The sequence below is a fragment of the Amblyomma maculatum genome, chromosome 10 (genome assembly GCF_055883805.1).
Source record: "Amblyomma maculatum isolate TAMU_Amacu chromosome 10, ASM5588380v1, whole genome shotgun sequence".
Lineage (NCBI taxonomy): Eukaryota > Metazoa > Arthropoda > Arachnida > Ixodida > Ixodidae > Amblyomma > Amblyomma maculatum.
Window position 1 is genome coordinate 37,865,792 of NC_139353.1, and position 17,070 is coordinate 37,882,861.

At 43.3% G+C, this 17,070-nt stretch overlaps 1 long non-coding RNA gene across 1 annotated transcript in view; it reads left to right on the forward strand.

Moving 5' to 3' along the window:
- Positions 1–15,424, forward strand: part of LOC146176195 (uncharacterized) — an 18,098-nt gene extending 2,674 nt beyond the window's left edge. Inside the window, exons 2-4 of the long non-coding RNA XR_014701166.1 lie at positions 2,849–2,908; positions 10,406–10,591; positions 15,093–15,424. This is a non-coding gene — a long non-coding RNA (uncharacterized LOC146176195). The remainder of the gene's footprint in view (positions 1–2,848; positions 2,909–10,405; positions 10,592–15,092) is intronic.
- Positions 15,425–17,070: the final 1,646 nt, after the last annotated feature.

Here is a 17,070-nt window from a genome sequence, read left to right on the forward strand (position 1 = left end):
CATAAACAAACACCAATTTGTTCACCGGGCACTGTTGCAGTCCGACACCTCGAAAGTCAGATGTTGCCGCCATGCAAGACGAGCGCCGCTTCTTCGCAGGTCCGGGGGCTTGCCAGTAACAGGTGATCCCCGGGAGTCCAGTTGTCGCACTTGCGAACACGCCGCAACTAATGACTGACTGACTACACAAGCGGCAGGGCCTTCATAAATAGGGCGCGCCGCGTCTGTCTGTTAAGGCGCGCCAAGGCTAGCGCACACACACACTTAACTTCGCTGGTTAGAGCGCTCCCTTTTCCTCCCGTCGAGCCGCGCGTCGTCATTGGCTAGGTACCATAGAATTTTCTGGAGAGGTCTGGCATTTACTGGACTGATGAATCACCATCATCGCCGGGTGATGAGAAAGAGAGTGACGGCGACGCGTACAAAGCTACGCGCGCTCTCGCGCGGGGAAGGAGGTTTTTCTAGAACCTTGTGGAGGTTTTGATGCGGCGACGCGTGGGCCTCGCGCCGCGCCGGCTTAGTAAAAATGTGCGCCGATTTCGTGACAAACATCTTTAAACGACCTGGTGTCATCGGAGCTGCAAAGCGAAGACTGGTCAAAGAGCCCACTGCGCTCATCTTCCCAGCCACCAAAAACAGGACGACGGAACAAGACACTTTCCTCCACGCCTCCCGCCTTGACTGAAAAGGACTTTCCCCCTCTGAAGGCACTGTGGCCGATTTCTCCAACAGTGATACGAACGAAGGGTACACCTCGCCGCTACCCTCTTAGTAAGAAGTCCACCTAAAGCGCTCTCAACGGCAGCCAGGATTGACTCTCCGGGTCTACCCACAACTCTGTCTAAGAACTTTATTTTCGCTACAAAACTACCCGATAAACGTGTCCGCTATGAAGTGCATGCATCCGCCTTGAGCCGTTGTAACAATGCCTCTGTCATACCTAGGGTACTCTCCCTTAACTTAAACCCGCCGCGCCGCAAGAGTCAGGGAAAGGCCGGAAGAAATTGGACGTAACATCGTCCGAAATCTTCGGCAATAATTCGCATCGCTTTAAACCGATATAAATACAGCGCTAATGCCTTTTTAAACAAGGAAAGAAGCTTATTCCACATACTTAGTCAAGACGAGGTGAATTCTTTATCATATTATCAGTTACAGAAGAATGCCACACAGTTCGAAGTAAAAACACAAACGTTTGTGCGTGATGGAATCCGTGTCCCCCCTCTTTCGGAATTCATGCTTCAATTTCTTCTGACAAGGACCGCGAATCATTGCCCGTATCCTAATAATTCAATAGTAAATATTTATTGCTGCGCACTCAGCTATGCCGAAAGGAGCGTTCGCTCACGAGGCCGTAGTTGTTTGTCCAGCAACCGAAGGGTATAATTAATTTCAATTGATCTAGGATTTGAACAACTTTGCCCGCAACAAGAGATAATGGGAATATTTTCACGACCGCCCGCGCCAAGAAGAAGCATTCACTGCCTTACCCAGTATTTCGCATTGGTCTCCATCTCCTGCACATGATAAACATCTTGACATATGTGCATTGCAACAGTACAACAGGACGTGCTCGACGCCTATAAACATCGGAAAGAATTTCACATTAACCTCTCTCATAGGGAAAGTAAAGCTTTAGAGGATCTGTACAGGCGCCGTGATATAATCATGAAACAAATGATAAAGAGAGAGCGATCGCTATTATTAATCGCAGTAACTATATGTAGCTAAAGCCGTGAGACAGCTGTACGTCAAAACATTTTTTTTAAATACGAAAACATAACACCTCCAAAACATTTAAACAAATCCTTAAGGAGACCCTTGAAGGTCTCCAGAAAGAGGGGAAATTGATGCACGCACAGCGTGTCCTCGTGTGCCACTTAATCCTGTCGAAGTAAGGTGCTACTTATTACCTATATTCACGAGAATGAAAACTACAAGGGATAAAGTTTCGGTGGTAGGCTAGCCCCCGCCGCAAGCGGTGGTGACCTAGCAGTCCCAGCCCCGTAGGGCCAGTAGCAGCCACCTCGAAATTTTACGCTGGTTGTGTTCGACAAGGGCCGCTCGATGTACCGTCACAACAGGTTAGGACGTCACCAGGCGATTTATCATTAAAACGAAAAAAGCACGAAAAGGAAGAGGCAGGCATAAAAATCAAAGTCGAAGATTATCTTGTCCCTCGAGTCGATGAAATCAGAATATCGTGTATGTTTGTTCCAACCAATGGCCAAAATACAAACACCATAAGGAAACTGGAAAATTACGTGGCGAAGGTAACGGGCATTTTAGGAGAGTTGTGCTCAGAGGCCACGGCCTCAAAGAACGCAGCCTTCTAAAGATGATGCAGGCTTAAATCGCCAGCTGCATAAGTTACGCCACACCCTTCCTCCATATTGTCGCGGACAACAGGGCAAGACGTGAACGGCAGAGCTAAGCTGTAGGAGCAGTCAGAGTTCCGAACACAGCGCGCGAGCCGACTTTAGTTGGTTGGTTGGTTTCTAGGCCTTGAAGACTATTTTCCTGTCCTTGAAGACTAATTTATTATATAAGTGAAGTCGGTAGCAGGCAGCAACACAATGAGAAACCTAATTTAAAAATAGTGATTTTTCTCTTCGAATATTTGCTTCCTCATGCCTAAGGTGCGATTTGGAGCAATGAGTTTATTGCTGATATCGCAGCATGTTCACCCTTTCCCAACTCACTGGAATACATTGTGCATACGGGCTGATCAGTTTGGTTTAACGTTACGTTTTACCCCTGAAAAATACTCCCATTTTGTATTCTGGCGTCTAATAAACAGTTCGCTTCAAAGAAACCGCATTGCACTTAAAACTATTTGGTGCTGCAGGATTAGTACCAAAAGGAGACAGAATGATGATAGCAATGGCGGATAATTCCCGGAGTGAAGGTGAGCCAGCAACGTTAATTTTGTTTTTGTTTTCATTGCAGAGAGTGCAATAATTTATTGCATTTCATAACGACTACCATATGGTGACAAGGCACCCTTTGTTCTGTTCTGTGAATCGTCCGAGATCCATCTCTTATGGGTGGCACATGGAAACAGAAAAATGCAGCCTCTCTACTTGTAGTGAAAAGAGAAGATCAGAGCATGGCTGCCACTGCTAGAAACGAGAAGATGGCTTCCTTTGAGGAACTAGGTTTTAGCCCGCGAACGGAAACCTGTAGATTACAGTTGTTGCCTGGTATCAATGGGGAGGTTGGCACTGTTTTAACTGGATTTTGAGCGGAGAGTAAACTTAGGAGATGAGTGAAGATACTATAGCGGCATGGGATCCCCGGATGCAGCTTTCGTTGGCGTTATTGTGCAGAGCATCCAATTGATTGACCGATACATTTTATTTGGGAAAATTAGGGATTGGGTGTAGCGCGTTAGGAAAGAGCAGTGGCCAGCAGTCCTCTGTTCAGGACTCCGTTGGCCTCGACACTTAGAAGACGTTGTGCGGTTCTCATGAGTCGGCCTTGTGAAAGCAGGAGTTTACAGAGGGACCTAAAATATGCCTGGGTATGCGGCGAGCCCGACCAGCAGGAAATACAACGTCTTAGCAGAGCGCATCACCGAGAGACAGCAGAAATTCCACTCAGAGGGAAAACAAATAAAAGCACGCCAGTGCATTGAAATACAACAAATAAGAGTACTATAAAATGGTGTCGGAAAATGTCAGAAGAAAGAAAATGGCGTTCAGAATATGGATAAAGTATTTAATGCCACTGAAGACTCATAGAAAGAGAGATACAATAGCAGGCATCACGAGGGTAATGAGAGAAACTGCAGTGCTTCTGCTGTGTGTCGTTATGCGCACTGCCAAAATTTAGGAAAAGAAAAGAAAGATTCAGACCAAAATAAAAAAAAAAAAACGAAAGCCAGCAGTTAACGATAAGGTAGCAGTAGATTTTGAAGGTACGGCTAGAAAAACTGACCATGCTTCCTCTCTAATGGTTCACGACATTCAGCGTAACAGTCATTAGAAGGCCGGTGGGCTTTTATTTATCCCTAAGAAACTGCTCGTCAATCACAAAGTATTAACGTACCTATTAGCCTACTGTGGTTTGGCTGTAAGTATTTGATTAGGTAATAGCTTGTGATTCAGGACAAGCATAGGCATCAGGGACACAAACGTCTACAAAATATTTTCCAAAGGCAATGCTAGAAGAGGTTATACACACGTTATAGATAAGGCTATAAAAACACTCTTCAAATATATACAACCTCTCTATAGAGAGTGTTCGAGCTAAGTTTCATGAATTCTTAAAATATATGTTTTGAGTGAGAAGGGCGTTTTTTTCTCAGCATTCCTTTCTCTATAAACATGTGCAACAAATATCATTGCTGTATAACTAAAATTACATAAATATTTCTTTAAGCTAAGAATCACTGCCAGGCTCCTTATGAAAATCTAGAAGGATAGCGCACAAAGTATTCATATTATCTATGAAGTGTTTATAAATGCTGTCCTCGAACACGCTATAGCGCGAGGAAGACTGAAGGAGAATAGATCAGGTACAATGAAAGAACCTTTATTCGTACAAACTACCTGGAGTATTAAAGGCGATTTTCCAGCGGTCACGTTTCTCCACCTAAAGTTTTGTACAGGCAAGGCATAAACTGAGTGACGGTGACAAACGTCTCTCTTCTTACATTGTTTGAAGGTATATAATCAAGGCATAGCCATTAAGCACCGTCTATCTTTGCCACCATAATAATATGTAGAGCCTATTAACTCGCTGACAGTTGTATCGCATCGTTCTTTTGACGACTTGACCTTCATGAAGACTTGCATCCTGTACTGACTCGTGCTTTCATCGAATGTAATTGGATGTTTTATTCGCTGAGCCTGCCCACCCTTGCAGGTTAATACCAGACAGTTGTAGAAAGAGCGGATATTACTGTATGTATTGGCAGCGTTCATGACCAGTCAGAAATCGTGCGTTCACATCTGCTTCAAGCCGATTCTGGAGTGATTGCACTCATTTTGTGCTTTCAGAAAACGAGTGGTCCCCTGTGCATTTCACGATTTGTTATAAAACGATACCGAATTATAACGTTTTGTAAAAAGGGGTATGGTAAGCAGAGCTAATTCACACAAGATCATTTTGTTCTTGCTTTCTCACTACTATGACTAGCTCATTCGGTTCTTGTATGTACATGCGCTTCAACCTTCCCTCAGAATTTTGGAAACTGCATATTCTGCCTTGCCAGCGCACAAATTGTAGAGTTGTAGAGAAAGAAGAATGGCTATACGAAGCAGACGCCGGCCACACTATTGGCGAGTCGTTCTGTAAGCTCACTCTCTGGCTCCCCAGCATGGGTCTGCAGCGCGATTGCCAGCCAGGATTTGTCATTTCACAGCGGATAGAAAAAGAAAACAAAAAAACTAAAATAAGGAAGCGGCAAGTGTATAGTGTATAGTGTATAGTGTTTTTGCTTCCAGAAGCAATAAAGTCAATAAAGCAGTTGAATTTCGTGTTTTGCGGCCCACGCTCTTGCATCAGCGAGGCTTGCAAAATCATTGCAAACGCGGTGCCGTGCATTAACGCACAAAGTGTTTTCAAGTTTTCATTGAAATGCTCGTTTTCAACATTTCAGCCATTTATGATTATGCGCTAGTTGTTTGTTGTACCCCGCAAGGGCAGACTAAGTTGTGGAATAAACATGTAATGACAGCGAAATTACAATTCCTCTCTGAATAAAGAAGAGGTACATTAGCGCTGCGTTCGTAGTATATTCATGATAGGCAATGAAGCAAATATGCTTCTCTCTGGATTCATGTGTCTCTGTCTGTCTGTATTCAGCCTGGGCGCAGGGGGCATCCGGGCAGCTTCTAGCCCTTAAAGGTGCCTCTGGTGGCCGGCTGTGTCACTTGCAGCTACCACTTGCCATAGGCATGCCCGTAATGTTTCGCTCACTACCATAAAGCGAGGTTTTCAAAACACGGAGGTCTTAACTCTAAGGCGTAAACACTCAGCTGGACAATTAACCTTCAATTTAAGCCGTTAGACGTGACAGGGTTAGTATATACGTTCATGTGATCCTCCTTCCTCTACAGTAAATTTTTTACTCGCACAATACCTATCCAATTCATTTCTGCTGACGTTTTCTGCCATGCACACAGCGTAATCATAAGCTACCGCCTCATGCTAAAGACCCCCAACACAGATATAGACCCCGTTTTAACCAAGCTCTAGGAATGTGCCTTTGTTGCCTAGTTGTAACCTTTCGAACTGGAGGGAAAATACTATAGCGGTGCTGTCGCCATCAACAGGGCTGTGCCTCCTAAACTTAAAACATGCGCTGTCGCAGGCTGCGCGGACTCACACGTAGAATAGAATAAAGGAGTCGACGCATAGTTCCCGGCGTGCTCACGTCACCATGCGTCGCGCTCCAGTAAATATGCAAGGGATTTAATCGCGTCCCTCAATATTCTCTGTCTCACCTTCTACTAATTCAGATCGGGTGAGGAATTCGCCCCGTTTCGCGTATGCGCTTGGTGATTATGCTGGCCTTTTCAATTCCTTCTCTTCCGTCGACTAGTCCCTTTTAAATGACATTAATGATTCAGATGGACAAGTCAGTCGCTTTACAGAAATAGTTCTTGATGGTATGCGTCGGTGCATACCTTTGCATACTCCTATGCGTAGGAAGTTCCCTTCCTGGTTTTCAAGGGAACTAATAACGGCGTTAAAACTCAGGGAACGGGCCCATCGTAAAGCGAAACGCCCTGGGTTTCACAATTGGGCAGATGAGTTTCGCCGTGTGCGTTCTCTTTGCAAACGCTTATACAAGCGGGACTACGACTCCTATCTTGAGTCTTTAGAGAGGAGTGCCTCAAATCGTCCTAGTCAGTTCTGACGTTACGTTCGCAAGCGTTCCATTAAATCAGATTTGAGTATCAGCTTAATTGACTCTCAGGGGTCGGAAATTCGGGATGTTGCCGACAGTTTTGCCCAACATTTTTCCTCCGTTTACAAACATCCACATTGTGATTCCGTTTGCCTCCCATCTGGTGCACTATCTAATTCCATTCTCTTTGACGAGGAGTTGATAACTGAGAGTCTTAAGCGTCTGAGACCATCTTTGTCTCCTGGACCTGATGGCATTCCAGCCGCCATAATAAAAGCCTTCAGTTATATCTTTGTACCAGTACTGACTACCATATTTAATAACTGTTTAAAAAATGCTGCCTTTCCTCGCGTGTGGAAAATGGCACGCGTGTTTCCTCTCTTCAAGTCTGGAAACAAATCTGATGTTTCCAATTATCGCCCGACTTCTATGTGCAACCTCTAAGCTTTTCGAATTAGCTTTGCACAGCGTACTTTCCTTCCATCTCAAACATATCATAGTACCGAATCAACATGGCTTCATGTCGGGTCGCTCTACTTCTACCAACCTAGTCACGTTTATGACGTATGCCTCTGCAGCAGTCCTTCAGAGGGGTCAGGTTGACACTGTGTACTGTGATATGAGCAAAAGCTTTCGACGTTGTTACTCACTCACTACTTCTTGAAAAACTTCTACTCTCTGGCGTTGAAGTCCCACTCGTAGCTCTCCTACGCAACTATCTCCTTGATCGCTTCTGTTTTGTCAGTGTCAATGGACAGACTTCTTTCGTTTACCCTGCAACGAGTGGAGTTCCTCAAGGTTCAGTACTAGGCCCGCTTCTCCTCTCCGTTTTTATTAATGATGTTTCCTCTGCGATAAAGAACTCCTCGTTTCTTCTTTATGCTGATGATATCAAAATATTCAAGGTAATACACTCTTTTCAAGATTGCTTGTTGTTGCAATCGAACATATCTGCTTTTTCTGATTGGTGTGCGAAGAATCGACTTACCCTCAATTCTTCCAAAACTAGGGTTGTGTCCTTTACTCGTAAAACACATAGCTTTCTCTACCATTATTCTGTGAATTCTGTGCTGTTGGACAGGGTTGATGAAATTAATGACCTTGGTGTACTTTTTGACCGCACCCTCAGCTTCTCCTCTCACACTAAACGCATTGATCAGCGGGCTATGCGCACACTCGGATTCGTTTGCAGACTTTCAAGAGAGTTCTATACTCCACTTCCGTTCCTAAAACTGTACCTGTCCACATGCTTACCGCTCTTAGAGTATGCGTCGGTTGTTTGGAATGGCACTTGCAAATCGAACTTGGACAAGGTTGACAGAGTACAAAAGAAGTTTTTACGGATATTTCATTATCGCTTTCCTAGCGCAACTTCCCCCTCTCGCTCCACCAGGAGCGCCCAATTGAATCTTCCTTCCCTTCACTGCCGTCGTATCAGACTTGATATCATATTTCTGTACAAACTCCTTCACGGCCACATTATGTGCCCTCAGCTCTTAGAGTACATCCTGCTGCGCGTTCCGCAAAAGAGCATGAGGGAATTCATACCATTTCAGGTTTCTCCTCTTCATTCCCACTCCCCTCTGGACAGGATGCAGTGGTTATTTAACTCTCTTTGTCCTCACCTTGACATTTTCCAAAACTCGCTCTGTTCACTTACTTTCTAAATAGTACTTTGTCACATATAACTGCCACTTTCTAGCCTTAATATTGTATTTACTTCACTTTTTGTTTTTTCTCCTCTTCAATGCTGTCTGTATCTTGAACTGCTTTTTATCCGTTTCTTACTTATATTTCAACTTTAAACTTTATATTCGAATCTTACTGTCCCATGTTCAATGCTATTTCTTTATTGTATTATTCGGAATTTCTAGCCTGTGTTTTAAGTACCATGCACTTGTTGCGCCTGAAATGGTTGCTTATTTTATGTATATTTCTATATTACTACAGTCAATGTCAGTTATTTGTTGTTGTTGTTTTTTTTTCTCTTTTATCTACCGTTCTTTTTTTTTCTTTCCTTATGTGCTCAAAAATTCTCTCACTGTGTATATAAGTGATGCTACTCATTTATTGATAACTTTCCGTGATACTTTTTCTGTCAGTTTCATTTCATGTATTATTTATTTCTTCTTTTGTGTTCTCTCTGTGTGTGTAAACATGTTTGTGCATTTTAATTTTTGTTTCTTTTTTTTTATTTGTGCTGCAGCACGAAGACCACATGGTTGTTCCTGCGCACATTAAATAAAGATTGATTAATTATTATTATTATTATTATTATTATTATTATTATTATTATTATTATTATTATTATTATTATTATTATTAAAGTGTAGGCTTTGCCTAATCCTCGGTACCTCACTTACGCACACACCACGCAGTGATAGCGCAGCAATTAAAGCGCTCGACTGCTTTGTCCAAGAATGCGGGATTGAATCCAGGCCGAGCCGGCTGCTTTTCGATGAAAGCGAAAGTAAGCCACTCGTGGGCTGCGCGATGCCAGTGCACGTTAAGGAACACCAGGTGGTCGCAATTTCTGGAGCCTCACTAAGGGCTGGCCGGCCAGCCAGTTCATAGCCTCAGTCGCTTTGTGATGCTAAATCCCCTATACCAAACCAAACCAAACATCACTCGTTTTGATTGTTTTGACCACTTTACCGAGAGCAGGGTAACAACCTTGTTCTCTAGAGAATAGGGTGACGTCGAACTCGGCGCTAGAATTTTATGCGTAGGAAGAGAAGAACCTTAAGTGTGCCTCCGACAGGTGGCAGTCGGCATGGCCAGCAATCGACGAGTCTTGTGACAGCACGAGGCCAGATTACGTAGCCCAGCTGAGAGCACGTTCCCACTAGGGTAGCTACACTAGTTGAAAATGTACGATTCAATTTTTACCGCCAGAACTCTTTGCTCCTTCGTCTGACGAGCTACCTATAAGCCACGCAGGTATATTCACACCACTTGGATAAACCGTTGCTTCACTGCTGTTGGAGGTGGTCTTTCACATAACGTGACAGCTCGCAAATGTTTCGTAATAGGCGTGTGAAACAATTTACGCCAAACAGAAATTGATTGCATCATTAGGCGAGTAGCAAGTTGCATTACGAGACAGAGTATCTGCTCAAGGAACCGCAGACAGAAGCCGTTAACACAATGATGCCATACATTTTAAGGAAGGAAGTTATGTCTCAAACATTGGTCCTTCTGTTTTTGTGTATGTATTTGAAAGCTTGTTTTTGGGTGTAGTTTGGTCTGAACGATCATCGCCGCATTTCTCAGTTTAAGAATGGTAAAAAGCATGCTGTCTTTCGACCTTCTGTCAGCACCCACCGGACATTACTATAATATCAATTGCTTTTTTGGGGGAGAAATGAAAAATTGCCGTAGCGTCTATTTAAATCTTTTATCTAAGCTCAAGGAAAAAAAACATTTTAGCCGGTCATCGCAACCAGTACTGATATATCTGGTTGCGTATTGCACGTTTTTCTTCCTGGTCTTGATTTTGTTACGCTAAAGTGAAAGGCAATGCTAATCGCTGCAAAATATATTTAGGTTTTGAAACAATATGTCACCTGCAAAAAAATAAAAATGGACAGCACTGCGGACGTCCCGGATACGAAATACGGTACTATTACGACCAAGAAAAGGACAAATGCGTATCGTTCATTCCTGTAACCTGCGGAAACACAAACGGAAACAATTTCTCAGAGCGAAAGGACTGTATGAAGAAATGCATGCGTGAGTTCGTTTGCATTTTTTTACTTTCATTAGTGCTTTCTGTTCTTCTGACAAACATCAGTGTTGGAGCGATTTGTGCATTTATCCAACTACGGGCTCTGAAACGAGGCAATGAAGAATTTGTTTTTAGTCGTCTCATATCATATGTTAATGCATTCTTCGTCGAAAATAACCGAGCCCGTAAGAGTTCAATATAGATGAAAGTGGCACAAAATGACTTCCATTACAACAAGTGATTGTTGACAAAACTGTAAGCTCTGACATGCTACGATGATATTTACCAACAAGGACCAAAATACTATCAGCCCACCAATTCCGTCGTCACTCTCAAGAGAAAGCGGGCGTATTTTATGAAATGAATTGGTCACCATTATTTTTTTCGGGACATCACGGTACGAAACTAGACTAAGGGTAGAGGGCCGCACAGCGTGATGGTTTCGTAGTCCTCCTTCAACAAATGCAAGGGATGAATTGACTAATATTTGTTTTAACATGCTTTCTACGAGAATAGCTTTTCGAAGCTATAGCCGTCACTGTAACAGTCGTATGAACAAAAAGGCGCTACCCAGTGTCCGGAGAAACACTGCAAAGAAAAACCTTTTACCTCCTCGCACCTGGCTTCTCAATTGATGCTGCGACGGGTATTAGTATTTTATTATCTAGATGCGAGTAGCTTATAAAATATTGACACTAGTTAAGTCACCCTCCTTTATTACAATCTCTAATTAAGTAGTTTAGTGAGATATTGTTTCCTTTCTACAGCGCGAACTAGAAGACACAGGACAAGATACAAGAAAGCCACAGTACAAGCGCTGAGTACTGTGGCTTCCTTGTATCTTGTCCTGTGTCTTCTGGTTCGCACTGCTTATGAATTAATAATGGATGTTTACCAACTCGCCCAACAATGTATCTTGGTTTGCTTTCTACCACTGTTTAAATTAGTCATTTCTTTTACCTGCCAGATGTGGAGAATTGGGAAGACTTCATGGGCTCTGGATTATTACTGCTGATTAGTACTTTCGCGGGTCTTTACTCTTGTTTTTATTTTGCTCGCAGGACCGCATTATTCAGATAATTCAGCGCAGTATCGGATACTAAGGACCTCTGATCGACAAACCAAAATGCTTTCTTGGTTACAATGCACATATAACATTGAGTTTGCTAGTAAAGAAGCAACATAATAGGTCTATTGACAGCCAGCAGCCACCATTGAAATGTTACATGCAGTGCTGGTAACATTGCATCAACTTGTCGCTTCTCCGTTATCAATAGAAAGTATACAGTGGGAGGAGCTTTTTAAAACTAATTGCCGCTATATTTTAGACGAATTGTGAGCTTTCTTATCCTACAGCATGAAATATCTTTTACAAGCAACCGGTTTTATTATTCTTGAAGAACATTCCAGCTAACGAATACAGGACAGAAGGGCCACAAAGCCAAAGTCGGATGTCAAACATCTTTGCTTGCGTTGGCGGCGCTCAAATTTCTAAAAGCCTTTGTGACTACAGTTTTTATCTAGGCCGTCTTCATGTTTAACTATTCAATATAAATATCTGCAGCCAATTTTTCAAGTGACGGCGCCTTTAAACGTAATGATTGTTAACAAAATGCATGGGCACTAAGTTTTAAGGTATGCGTTGTACAGCTATCCAGCTAGCCAATAGCAAAATTTCTGAAATCGAGATGTGACTAGTTTTTATATATAAAGCGGATGCAAACATGAGTAATAATTTACATATAGGTAAAAATATTCAATTAATTTATCTTAACAATAAAATCTAATAACATGCCTGCAACCCTAAAATCGTACCAAGTCAAACGAAAATGTGTGCACCAAATGAATATAAAAAGCTGGTATACGTGCAAAAAGTGGTATACACCAAGCATATAACTTTAACTTTGAAGTCAAGGATGAATAAATAATAAGTGGTTTTTCAAGCTTATCGAATGATGACCATAATAAGCCTTAATCTAAACGCGACTTTATTCAAGCTAATTAGCTTGACAATAAATAGCACAAGAATTGAGAATAGACTGCGACCGCTAGAAGAGCCCTTCAATTCTTTTAATGGCCACAAAACTCACAGTGAAATTTGGTTCGGGCACCGACGCTCGAGGATCTGCGCTCGGTCTAATATTCAAGCTGCGTAAGTTGTCACTGCAGCTGGAATTCTCACTTTCTTGTCTGTGCTTTTCTATTGTACTTTCGTGTAACTAAAGCCGAGGTCCTGTATTAGCGGCAGGTCTGTGATTGGGGTCCGCATAAAGCTCATATAAAGAAAGCGCCACCGGCAGATCCCCAGCTGGTTCCTACCCGTTTAGTTTGGCTGATGCGAGGATATTTTTCATGCTTATATTGGGAAGATGAAACGTCGTCGATCCATGTGGAGTGCTCATCAACCTGAATAGAAATTGCTATAAAAAATTGAAATGAACGTGCAGTACTCAGCGAGTAACGCAAAAGTCAAGTTTCGTAGACAGCACTCAATTGACTCACACTGTGCTTGCGTTGCTCGCTAGGCTTGCTGGTGTGGTCGCAGTTTGTCCTGAAGACCGGTTTAGTGATACCTTGCTTCATCTTGCAGCATGCACCGCACTAGCTGGCTTAGGATTAAAGTGGACTTTTAAACGAAGATAAGCGATTGAGAGTACGAAACTGAATGCCCAGTGCATTCTGTTTCGCTCGCGACTCTTGGGCAGCAGCGAGAAATTACTCATGTACACGTTTTTATTTCTTATTATGCATAATCGAGTGTAGTTGTACCATTTTTTCGACCGTGTTTCACTAATGCTAAAATTAAATTGCTATTTGATGGTGTCACTAACTTTCCTGACCCCTTCCATATAACGCCGTACTTAATTGCTGCGTGCTTATGTGAGCCTGACACAACTGTACCGCAGCCTTTACCTTAGCGATGTAAAATAATTTCTCAAATTTCACATCCCCCCCTTTCATCGGCGCTGCACATGCTTAAAATATAATGCGAACACCGACCTCACATATAATGAACGCTTTACTCACATGCTCTCACATACTGGTGACGCCGGTTTAGAAGCATGGAAAAGATCCAATTGCTCAAACAAATACGCAAGGTGAAGTTCAAAAGTGCCCACGAACAAAGCGTTCACACGGTGGTGCCGAGGGCTAGAAAGTGCTTGGCGGTCTTAAAAGAAAGAAATGCTACCCCTCTCGGCCACACTCTATTTGAACTTTGCAGGCCACCATCGAGACAAGATGCCAAAAGCAACTGTTAAAATGTCATACAATGTCATACAATGTCATACAAGCAGTGGGGCATGACTTAAATTGATCAAGGTATATCTTGCTGCATCTCGTTTTGCAAGTGATCAACCTGTATACCGGCGAATTTTGAGCGTAAACAAACAGTACAACCGCCGGCGGTAATATAATACAAAAGGCAAAATTACAGCCACAACATATAAGCTTTTATGTATTGCTTGGGATAGCTGGGCATTTTGCATGGACAATCGCTCTCAAGAAGCTTAGGCGCCATTTCAGAAAGAATCAAATATTGCTAACTTTGGAGATAGCTTAAGGCGTGGCTTCGTCCTGTTCATTTACCGCCAGAAGCTTCCGGATAATTTTGCAAGAACTACAAGGTTGACTTGGACAGGTTTTTGAAGAACCAACTTTTCCATGGACTACGATCTTATCGTATCGAACGATGTCCATGGTGCCGCAATATTTTAGAGAAACTGGCGTTTAGGACTCAAATCAGAGACCACGAACTTCTTTTCGGAGGATGACGTGTCTCCGCTTCTGTCATTGTTCGACATCAAACGGGAAACAAGAAAGTGACACAATTGCATCTTTCCTCCTGTAGTCGCCGATGTAGACCATCACACATAAGCTGACAGCATCTTTCACAGAACGCAGTGTGCTTCCTTTTACAAAAGGAAGCACATTGCGAACTTCTAAATGAGCCATCCAACAGGCCAGAAAAGAAAACCCTGCAGCAGCACCCTGAAGTATAACAGTTTCTGTAGTCGCCTGTAGTCGCCGATGTAGACCACCACACATAAGCTGACCGCATCTTTCACTGAACGCAATGTGCTTCCCTTTACGAAGGGAAGCACATTGCGAACTTCTATATGAACCATCCAACAAGCCAGAATAGAAAACCCTGCAGCAGCACCCTGAAGTATAACACTTTCTTGGCAACAGCAGTCCGCGACCCACCCATAAAACATGCCACCGGTTTACGCCAGGGTCAGCACGCGGCCGCAACCAAGCTCTTCCTTTAACTGACAGAGGAGAATAAAGTGGCATAGAAAGACTTGGCCCCTAGAAAGCATCTCGACCACTAGAGCTGTTTTCGTCTGCAAAAAGACACGTTTTCTTCCTGGAGAGTAGGCTATAGCGATTCAGGGCTACCCTCAACCCTTGGTACGTTACCTTTTATTTTGTATATCCTTGCACTTGCCTTAACTCGTCCTAAAGACGATCATAATCTAATAATATATATATTTTACTTTGCAGCATTTTCCCCTTGCCTGACACCAAAAAACGGACGTAAAACGGGCATCAAAGGTTACACTTACTTACTTGAAGAAGGCACGTGCGTAGGTACAAGATACAGCGTGGGTGCTAGATACTGGCCTAAACACAACAGGTTCAATTCTTCGCAGCAGTGCCATGAAGAATGTGCGCCAGACGAGCCAATAAATTGACGCACAAAACTGGAATATTCTCTTTAAGTAATTATAGTATTTTTAATGATTTTCGCGAAATAAGTACGGAAGGTTGTGATGAGCCTATGCGCATTCTAAAACAGATATTGGGGCATTAATAAAGCCATTTTAACTTTTATTGTGTACACCTATTGATTATCACGTTCTCTTTGAGTGCGACCAATTCTATAGAAGAATTCGTGTTGCTTACACAGGGTTATGGTTTCCTATATTGAATTGTTGAATGCAGAAAACGTTGTGCGTTGTTTTCTTCCAGTGCACCTCAGTGTCGAGTGCCCTTCAACTTGGCGGATCATGCGTAGCTGACAAGGAGACGAAGGACAATGATACTTAGCGAAACGTCGGAGTTGAACGTTATCAAAATGCAAACAATGCAGGAGATGATATTAGCAAGGCACACGTGGCCTCAATTCCATTTACGAAATTGGATACAATCTTTTGTGGAGTGCAGAAGCGGGCGCACTACACAACTGTCAAGCTTCCAGCTAGCACCATCAAGGCTTTCTAGAATATTGCTTTAGAATAGGCTTTCTGACGAAGGGTGATAAAGAGCTACCTTTCACAGCGCGACGCGCTCTTACGTTGTCATGCTCAAGATTTCCAGAAATGAGAAGGGCGCTTAAAGAGAGCCCAAAAATGGCGACAAGCGTGACGCTCTGCCCCTCTACCCCGTTCCGAAAAGCGCTCGAACATTGAAGAACTTGCGGTTTATGCGCAACGCGTATTCAATGGTAAATGAGAGGCGCGAGTTACCGTATAGCTTCCCACCTAACACAAAAAAATGTATTTTTAATGACGAAATATTGTGAAAAATCATTATGTGTAAACTTCGAGGCAATGCTAGTGCCAAATAATTTTATCCAGCACCGCACAGTTCCTTTCATCTAAACGAAGATGGCTTGCTTCCAATAGCGCGCACACGCGGGTCGTTCTCCGGCCTATATAATCTGGTTCGCCCGCATTTACGATTCACCAAAAATACCAAGGTCATTTCTAAGAAGTTGGCCAGGTTCTGCGTCAGCATCGGCCACTTTCAGTGTAGCGTGAAATTATATAGTTCATGTCACTCAGGCGCTCCAGAACGACCAAACAACCAACCACTATAATGAAACAGCAGCTTCTGGTCTCAACCACGCTTGCGCAGCGGCGTTCACAGCAACGCTAAATCATCGGGCACATAACAAACATGTGGGCGTCGGTTGTCATAATGCTCCTCCGAACGTTCCTCTGAGTCCAGTATGCGTAGGCGGGCAACGCGGCGAGCTTGTGACGGAGATAGAGGGCTTGTTGTGGAGGAAGAAAAAAGGATGGTGGCGAGACAGCTGAGGGCAACTCGAGCATAAAGGAGGTAAAATGGAATGTCGCTAGTCGTCTCATGATGTGCATGTGTTATACGTGTATGCAATAAAATGACGGAAGTCATCCCAGTTGGTGTGATCAGAAACGACATACTACGCCAACATAGCCATAAGAATGCGGTTGGTGCGTTCAACCAGCCCATTCGTTTGAAGGTGATACGACGTTGAATGACGGTAATTGCAGGCACAGAGATGAATTAGTTCTTCAATAACCTCAGATGTAAGTTCGCGCCCACGGCAGCTGATCACAGCTCGAGGAGGGCCTGGCGCAGGATGAGAAATTGGAGAAGAAATACGGATACTTCGTAAGCGGTGGTTGAGGGTAATGCAGTGGTTCCTGAATATCGACTGAAATGGTCAACACATACCACTATCCATCGGTTACCGTTAGAAGACCACGGAAAAGGA